Source organism: Oratosquilla oratoria, chromosome 22 (assembly GCF_046742065.1).
Source record: "Oratosquilla oratoria isolate Oo_2021 chromosome 22, ASM4674206v1, whole genome shotgun sequence".
Taxonomy (NCBI): domain Eukaryota; kingdom Metazoa; phylum Arthropoda; class Malacostraca; order Stomatopoda; family Squillidae; genus Oratosquilla; species Oratosquilla oratoria.
The window spans coordinates 48805988-48815987 of NC_134798.1; the positions used below are offsets into that span (position 1 = coordinate 48805988).

Genomic DNA, 10000 nt, shown 5'->3' on the forward strand with positions numbered 1-10000 from the left:
TTGCCTCGTCGAGTACGTACAGCGTGGTGCAAAAGTCTTCAGCCACTATATATTCTTTCCTATAGAATAACGACTGTTATAGTCAAATATGTACAATACATATCTTGCAAAAAATGTGTAGAAAATGTGACGGAGGGTGGCAATAGTATTTGTAGAGGATAGTGGACACTAAAGGATAGTTACAGTCACTAAAGGATAGTTGCAGTCTTTTGTCTATCCCTGTGAACTAGTGCACAATTTAACTAAAATAGACTTTATTATTAATATTATTATTATTTTTTTCGATAGCCCATACTAGTTTTGACTGGATTCATAACACGAGGAGCATACGCCACGAGGCGCTATCGATTGCACCCATGAGAGAGAGAGAGAGAGAGAGAGAGAGAGAGAGAGAGAGAGAGAGAGAGAGAGAGAGAGAGAGAGAGAGAGAGAGAGAGAGAGAGAGAGAGAGAGAGAGAGAGAGATAGAGAGAGAGAGAGAGAGAGAGAGAGAGAGAGAGAGAAAGAGAGAGAGAGAGAGAGAGAGAGAGAGAGAGGAATTGCCTACTCCAACTTAGATCACCATAGTGAGTGGCACCCATTAATTTTATTCTGGCTACTGACAGTGCTAAGAGGGTGGTTGCCACACTCTTTGCAGTGCAATTCACCATACGCTTTGTAGTACAACTCACCACACTCTTTGTAGTACTACTCACCACTCTTTGTAGTACAACTTATCACATTTTTAGTGGTACAGCTCACCACACTCTTTGTAGTACAGCTCACCACACTCTTTGTAGTACTACTCACCACACTCTTTGTAGTACAATTCACCACACTTTTTGTAGTACATCTCACCACACTCTTTGTAGTACAACTCACCACACTCTTTGTAGTACAACTCACCACACTCTTTGTAGTACAATTCACCACACTCTTTGTAGTACAACTCACAACACTCTTTGTAGTACAGCTCACCACACTCTTTGTAGTACAACTCACCACACTCTTTGTAGTACAACTCACCACACTCTTTGTAGTACAACTCACCACACTTTTTGTAGTACAACTCACAACACTCTTTGTAGTACAACTCACAACACTCTTTGTAGTACAACTCACCACACCCTTTGTAGTACAACTCACCACACTCTGTAGTACAACTCACCACAGTTTATATTACGATTTTGACATACTCTTTGTAAGAGCCCTACTTGGGGATTTGTCACGCTCTTTGTATTCCAATTCGACGTGTTCTCTTTGTTATTGTAGATTCGGTTTCCTATACCAGTAGGGAGAATCGGAACAAGACCACGAGACATTAAAGAGTGAGACGGGACCCCACGACTATAATATGTGACTCATGAAGCAGAGCTAGGAATCATAAGCACATAAGGACACATATTATGCTCGCGCACTCAATCTTTGAACGTAGCTTTTCGATTCTGACCGAAGACTATTGGAACATATCGAAGCTTACGTCGACTCAGAGTGACTTAGAGTTGTCTTTCATTATATTTCGTTTATTCTTTTATTCATCGGTGAAGGGCAGAACGGTGAAAAGTTTTTTTAACAGAAGGAAATGTGTACATATGTGTACATGTACGCATGCGTACACACACGGAGAGCAAACGTTGTTAAGCGTTAGTTACTCTCTTAATATGGCGATAATATTTTATTATTTTCATTATCACTTATAACAATAAAACCACCGTTAAATATTCATTTTCCGGTATACTGCAGAAAAGAAGGGGTACCATATATGTATTGAAAACGTGATACACTCTCAGAGCATATAGAGAGTTCAAAACAAATGACCCTTTGAAATTAGATTAGGAAAAAGTAAAGACCTCTTCCATTTGTTTTTGTATTGCAGTAATGCTGTTAGGTGCGTACGTGCACACAAACACACACGCACGCACGCACACACACACACACACACACACACACACACACACACACACACACACACACACACACACACACACACACACACACACACACACACACACACATGCGAGCTCTCATTCACACACACGCATACATACATACACACGCGCTCACATTCACTCACACACACACACACACGCATACACATACAAACACACACGCTCACATTCATGTACACACACGCACGAGCGCGCGCGCGCACACACAAAGCAACTTAAAGAGTAACTGGATTTTAGTAGCTAAACTGGTTCAATACATGCGTGACAAAGTGTCTGGCGTTCAAGTAAAGGTCACATCAGCAAACTGAAAGCAAGAATTTGCTCGCCTCTGAAATTTATGGATGAAATTAGTATGATTTCTTCTCAAAAGCTTCTGTTTCGTTTAGCTTTAGGTCAACTGTTGTTGGAAAGGTGGGGGAAGGGGGTTGGATGTGAGGGGGGATTAAAGAAGGAGTTGGAAGGGGAGGAGATTACGCTAGGAGACTCTTAGCCGTAACTGAAACCGTGAGTCACCCTTGTCTGATGTGCTTTTAGACTGTCAGGGTAATATGAAGTTATCTGTAGTTGCAGGAATCGAACCCGGGATCGTGTTGTGCAAACTGAGGACAAACCAATTCGCCACAGCTGCACAGATAGAGAATGATGTCATCTTTTTTTGGAGCTTTTCTCAGCTGATTAAATTTATCGGGTAAATTTTTTTTTGTAAATTTCTTGAAGAAATATGATCGAGTTGTCCAGAAATTATTTCTGACAAACAGGATCCGTCCATGGCATTTGATGACAAGATATTTTTGGCCACTGGTATAATTAGTAGATATCGTGACAAGACTTTTTTTTTGGCCGTCAGTAAAACAAAGCTTTTTCTGATCAATCATGAGTACTGTGAATTCGTACGAAATTGGCAGTTACCAACAAGTCTATCGACGTAAACACCACAAATGAGGAGGGACCCTTTATTAATACGACATTTCGTTTGTTAAAACTTTTCTAAGTATATAGACGTAATACACATGACTGAGATTAAATAAGAGGAACGATGGGAACAAGGAAAGGGAGAGAGGGAGGAAGGGAAAGAGGTAAAGGGAAGGGCCTTACTGAATACTAGGAAAGGTTAAGGAGAAGGTGGACCAAATGTCTGGGAACAGGAAAGGTTAAGGAGAAGGTGGACCAAATGTCTTGGAACAGGAAAGGTTAAGGAGAAGGTGGACCAAATGTCTGGGAACAGGAAAGGTTAAGGATTAGATGGGACAATTGACTGGGTTGAAGGACATTAGCTCACAACCGAAGAACAAAAGGAGGAAAATAAGAAGGGTGAGGAATTGTCTACTGGGGGTGGAGAACGACCTTGAAAAGAAGGGATTTTGGAGGGCAACTTGAGATTTTTTTTTTTTTTTTTTTTTTTTACTAATAGATATTAAGGTAATCAGGTGGGGTGAGATATTGAAGATGCCCCTATTTTGTTCAATTGTGAATTCGTTAACTGACACGACATTTCCTGCCCAATTAGAGGCACTGGACTCCACATGACGTCACAAAGAGTATACGTAGGTAGATCACTTCTTATTATAAATATATTTATATTTTCTTGGAATATAATATGAAATTATATTAAGATTTCCTTGCATATAGAAAACGTAAATGATAAACAGACGAAAAAATAAATATGAAAACATTTGAGTGTTATTTTCACCAAAAGGCGTATAACACCTTTTCCCTATGTACTAAAATAGTCAGGGATCAAGCTCGGAGCTATGTAGTGTGGTGAGAATAACGACGGCGGGGAAGGAACTGATATATAATTTTTATTAGTGGTGCAAATAATGGTCACAATTTGGGTAAAAGTAATCATTTCATCAACGGCGAATGGCGCCAAACATGTAACTTTTTTCATTTGTTTATTTTCGCAAAAAAGCAAGATAATTTTTTGTAAAATGTAGTCAATCAATTTTATGTGAATGGAAATTTAGTGAATATAGAAAAAACTAACCACTAGATTGGCAGTTTCATCGGAAATCATAGCATGAAAGATCAAAAGAAAGATAAAAAGAACAATATTAATTTCAATCTGAGGACTACAACCCAAATATCCAATATCATTAGCAAAGAAAATACCCACCAAGTTAATAGAAAAAATAAATAAACAAATAAGTAAATAGATTGATACATTAGTAATTAAATAATCAATTAAATAGATAAACAAATAAATTGTAATAGATAAATAGATAGATAAATTAAATAGATAGGATAGATGAATGAATAAATAAATAAAAGGAAAAATGTGACTGAATCAAAAATAAAAAGAAAAGAAAATGTCGACATTACGTGTCGAGTTCATGAGCGCCGTCTCTGTGTGGCCGACGAAACTAACGCAAAGAAAAGCTAATAAACAGAAAAATAAGACAAAGAATAAACAAAGATGAAATTGTAGGTTAGTAAGTTATAATATCATTTACTGATTTATTCATTTTCCGCGAACTGAAGTTATGAATTACGTTACAAATTTTTCCAATATATCTAATACCAAAAGTGAAAGTTGGAATTAATTTTGATATTCATATATGCAAAAATGTTCTGTGCAGAGTCAGGTGTTCGTGTGTACCTGTCCTTGGGTGTTCCTGTTAATATATATGTGTGTATATGTGTACGTGTGTGTACATGTGTGTACATATGTGCGTGTGTACGTATGCGTGTGGTCTTCAAGTCACTGCCTCGATGCTGTTTCGTATTTCAACAGAAACGTAGTTATATGTTCTAATTTAAACGTACACTTAGGTTTTGAAATTTCTTAATTAAATTTATATCTTTGTTTTTAAGTCAAGTGAAGGTATGTGGCAGCTGCCGGGCATGGAATAATTTAAAGATTAGAGAAAAAAAATAGATTTTATCAAGAAAGCAGAAAAACGTGATAGAAAGAAAATGTCAAGAATAATTTACAAATGAATAATCAAACAAACAAGTAAATGAATGAATAGGAAAATATACAAAGTAGATAAATGAACAAAAGATAATTAAACATATAAACAAAGAAATAAAAGAATGGATAAATGAATATGAAAATATATTAAGTAGATAAATGAATGAATAAATAAATAAATATATAAACAAACAAGCAAATTAAATAAATAAATGAATAAGAAAATATACAAAGTAGATAGATAAATAAATAAATAAATAAATAAATGAATATATACACAACCAAACAAATAAAGAAGTTAAGACAAAACTAAAAGACAGACAAACAAGTAAAAACATACACAAGTAGATTAATAAATAAATAAATCAAACAAAACAGGATATTTAATTACCAGAAGCGAAAAAGATATAATGAACGAAAATAGATGGAAATGGAATGAAATTGAATAAAGGATGGAAAAGGGTAGAAAACCATAAGATAGTATGAGAACACTTGCGAGATGGTTGTTGCAAAAACAATTTTAAAAAAAATTTGATGAAAAGAGAAAAATGGAAAATAGAAGTCTCTCTTGGAACAAAAATTAAATATTGATTAAGTATACAAACATGTATATATATATATATATATATATATATATATATATATGTATATAAATGTATATATATATATATATATATACACGCACACGCACACACACGCACACACACACACACACACACACACGCACACACACACACACACACACACACACACACACACACACACACACACACACACATACACACAAACACTCACCATTATATACAAACCGTGCAGTATATACAACCGCATACAATCTTGTGATGTTTGTGAACATTTCCCAAGTCATGGACCCCGAGGAGGAGGAGGAAGAAGTGGAGGAGGAGGAGAGGAGGAGGAGGAGGAGGAGGAGGAGGACCGACTTGGACTCGATTGGTCAGGAAATGGGCGAGGAAATGTGGTTCCGTGGACGACGAAGAGGCTGATGTCGGCACAGCGACTGCAACATGCTGACAGGCAGCAGGGAGAGAGTAAACAGCTGTCAGCACCTTGGACAAAACATACATACATACATAAATATATATATATATATATATAGATATATATATATATATATATATATGTATATATATGTATGTATGTATGTATTTATGTACGCTGGCTCATGTGTCTTCCTCCTTTTCCTCCTTCTTTTCCTCCTCCTCCTCCTCCTCCTCTTCCTCCGAGAGGACCTCGAGTCACTTCGTCGTCGCCTTCGTCGTCGTCGTCGTCGAAGTCCAGAGGTTCCTTACTCGTCAGGAGAAGTTCTTCTGGTGGCCTAGGTACTCAAGAGGCTCGAAAAGGTGCCCGGAGATGACACGGAAGAAGAGAACAGAATTCAGTGTCGTAGTGTTTCTCACCTTTAAAAAAAGATATATAAACAAATGAATAAGTGAATGAATGAATAAATAAAAAATAAATAAATAGATAGATAAATGAATAAATAAATAAAAGAAAATAAAAATAAGACACCATGGCGAAGTTCTTCGCTCTGTTGGTGACGTCATTAAGATATTGTATTCAGGTTAATTAAGCTGAGGGAATGTTGCTATATTCATCACCACTAATCACCACCATTTATCGCCACAATGACCACCACCACCCACACCACTAACATTCCCACCACTAATACCAACACCCCAAGTACCACCATCAACATCACTATCATCATCACCACCACCATCACAGACAACACCACACCACCACTATCACCACCACTCTGCTCGCTAGGCTTCGACAAAACAGATCTCAGTTCATATTTATTGTCCATTCATCTTGGAAATGTCAAAATGGCTCTGCCTACCAGTGACGTGTCGACACGCGATTGGCTACTGAGAGAAAGTTCTCATCAGAGACGAGTTGCCATTTTTTTTTTTTTTTAACCAGACTCAATCCGCCCACCACTTCACCTTGTCGATCCGTGATTGGACAGCACAAGAAAAGGGGGCGTGGCCTATCTTTATTTATGATATCTGAACTATAACATTAACCTCACCCTCGCTTTTCCCATTATTCCTACAGCCCCGCACAGCCCCGCACAGCCACTCACAGCCCCCTAAAGCCCCCAGAATTCTCGTAACAATTCATGCCTCATACTAAACTACCGTAGTCTCCAGTCGGCAATTACTTGGAAACTTTCATAAACCTGAATACATTATCTCCTTGATGTATTTATCCACGAGCCTGTTGTATATCATTTCCAGGATATATTCATCCCTGTCGTCAGCATATTATCAAAATTAGATCAAACTTGTTGAGAAATATTTATGAAAATAGTCCAGCATTGATATATACTTAGGATAACAAACGAAGGAAAATATATAAAAATTTACCAGAAATATCAGTAGCGTTTGTAAGATTCAATTTCTTTGAAAAACGTTTGACGGCAACGTCAACTATAACAACAAATTGCCTTAGGTGATGTCAGACGTACGGTTTAGGTGAGCTGATTAAAAAGTAGATTAAGTGATCTACTTAGGTGTATTAGTTTTATTTTCTGTTCTTGCATTCATTTTTTACTTGCATTACTTCCTTGTTGTATTCATAGTGAGTGCTAGACAGAATCTAGTAAGATCTTGGTGAATTGTATATATATATATATATATATATATATATATATATATATATACATATATATACATATATATATATATATATATATATATATACATATATATATATATATATATATATATATATATATGACACACAGGATTCTTCTTTATTCGAAGTTTATTTTCTCCGATTGTGGGCTCCTGTGTGTCCTTTACAAATGTGCTACTACATTTCTGTTTAGAAATATATATATATATATATATATATATATATATATATATATATATATATATATATACACACACATACATATTGATTGATTGATTTATCTATTCATTTGTTTATCTTTTTCTCTTCTTCAGTCAATAATCTCTCTCTCTTTTCTTCTAATGAACACTTCACTATTCTTCTCTTCCCCATCTTTATACAGAGGCCGTATAGTCCCTCAGGTGATAGGCCGGTTCTGCAGAGGGCCATGAAGGCTGAACTACACATACACAAAATACGCACACACACACACACACACACACACACACACACACACACACACACACACACACACACACACACACACACACACACACACACACACACACACACACACACACACACACACACACACACACACACACACACACACACACACACACACACACACACACACACACACACACACACACACACACACACACACACACACACACACACACACACACACACACACACATACACATATATATATATATATATATATATACATATATATATACATATATATATATATACAAATATATATATAAATATACTGTATATATATGTATATATATACATATATATATATATACACATCTATATAACTATATATATATATATATATATACATATATATATACATATATATATATATATATATATATATACAAATATATATAAAAATAAATATATATGTATATATATATATATATATATATATATATATATATATATATTTGTCTGTCCAAGGAGTCCCTCCGAGGAAAAAAAAAAAAAAAAAAAAAAAAAAAAAGGGACCGCATGGCTTGGGCGGGCTAACCATGATGGCTGCTGACCCTTGAGGGACCTGCGGTCACTTTCATAACCAATTAGAATCATGTGACTTTTACTGCAATAAAAGATTTAAAGTAAATAATACATCTTAATGGGTTAATAGCTCCTACTAAGCCCATCTTTTCTCCATTCCCTCGCCTTCTCTCCCTTTCCCTCCCTCAATCTTGTCCTCCCTCTCCTCCTTCCTACTACTCTCCCCCCTCCCTCCCTCTACTCAACCTCCCTCCCTCCCTCCCACTCTCCCTCCCTCTCTCCCTACCTCCCCGTCCACCCTCCCTTCCTCCCTCCCTCCCTTCCTCCCTACCTCCCATTCTCCCTCCCTCCCTACCTCCCTCCCGTCAACCCTCCCCCCCATTTTGTACCCTCCCTCCCTCTACCCAGCCTCCCTCCCAACCTCCCTCCCATCCAACCTCCCTCCCTCCCCACTTCTCTCCGTCTTGCACCTCCCTCCCCCCTTCTCTCCGTCTTGCACCTCCCTCCCTCCCCCTCCCTTCCATCCATCCCTCCCTCCCTCCTCCTCCTCCTCCTCCTCCTCCTCCTCCTCTTCCTCCTCCTCCTCCTCCTCCTTCGGCCAAGGTGGACTGGGAGGGACCCGCGACCTAGCCTTGGTGGCGGAGAGACGCCCGGGGGCGCCTCGGAGGCCCGTCCTCGGTACCCGTCCATGTTAGAGGAGGTTCTCGCGAGGCAAGAGGCTATCGGGGATTGGGTGGAAAATAAAAAGAAAAGGGAGGAAGAGGAGTGAGAGGAGGAGGAAGAGGAGGAAGAAGGAGGAGGAGGGAAGAGATAAAAAATCTAAAAAATAAATCGAAGGTATATAACTTATACAAGAGTAGCACCTTTGCCCAGTGAGGTAGGGGAGCCAAATTATCTGGCAACTACCTGTGGCCGTGGGATCGAAATCGGGTCTTTTTGGTTTCGGTTCGAGTACGAAACCTACCACGCCACCAAACAGTTAAAAATAAAAAATAAAAAAATCAAGCGCTTAACTACGTTACTCGTTAGTTAATCTTGGTTGAAGTTAATCCGGTACCACTTTTCATTGCAGATAACTTGTGAGAACTGGATTAGCAACCCGTTAGAAAATCTTGAACCATGTGCTGTTCTTGTTCCTCCTCCTCCTCCTCCTCCTCCTCCTCCTCCTCCTCCTCCTCCTCTTCTTCTTCTGATCATTTTTTTTTCTTTTTCTTTTTCCTCTTCTTTTTCACATTTTCCTTTTTTTTATTCACCATCTTCTTCCTCCTCTCTCTTCTTCCCCTTTCGTCCCTTTATTTTCTTCATTTTCTTATATTTCTTCGTCTCCTCCTTCTTTCCATGGATCTTTATTGTCTTTTCACCTCACAATCTTCCCTTTGTATTCCCCTTCCTCTTCCTCCTCTTCCTTTCTCCTCCTACTCCTTCTTCTCTTCCTCCTCCTCCACCTCCTCCTCTTATCCTCTTTCTTCTCTTCCACCTCCTCGTCT

At 37.9% G+C, this 10000-nt stretch overlaps 1 protein-coding gene across 6 annotated transcripts in view; it reads left to right on the forward strand.

The window, feature by feature from the left end:
* Nucleotides 1–10000, forward strand: part of LOC143037551 (sodium- and chloride-dependent transporter XTRP3) — a 201063-nt gene that overhangs the window by 90026 nt on the left and 101037 nt on the right. The window lies entirely within an intron of this gene.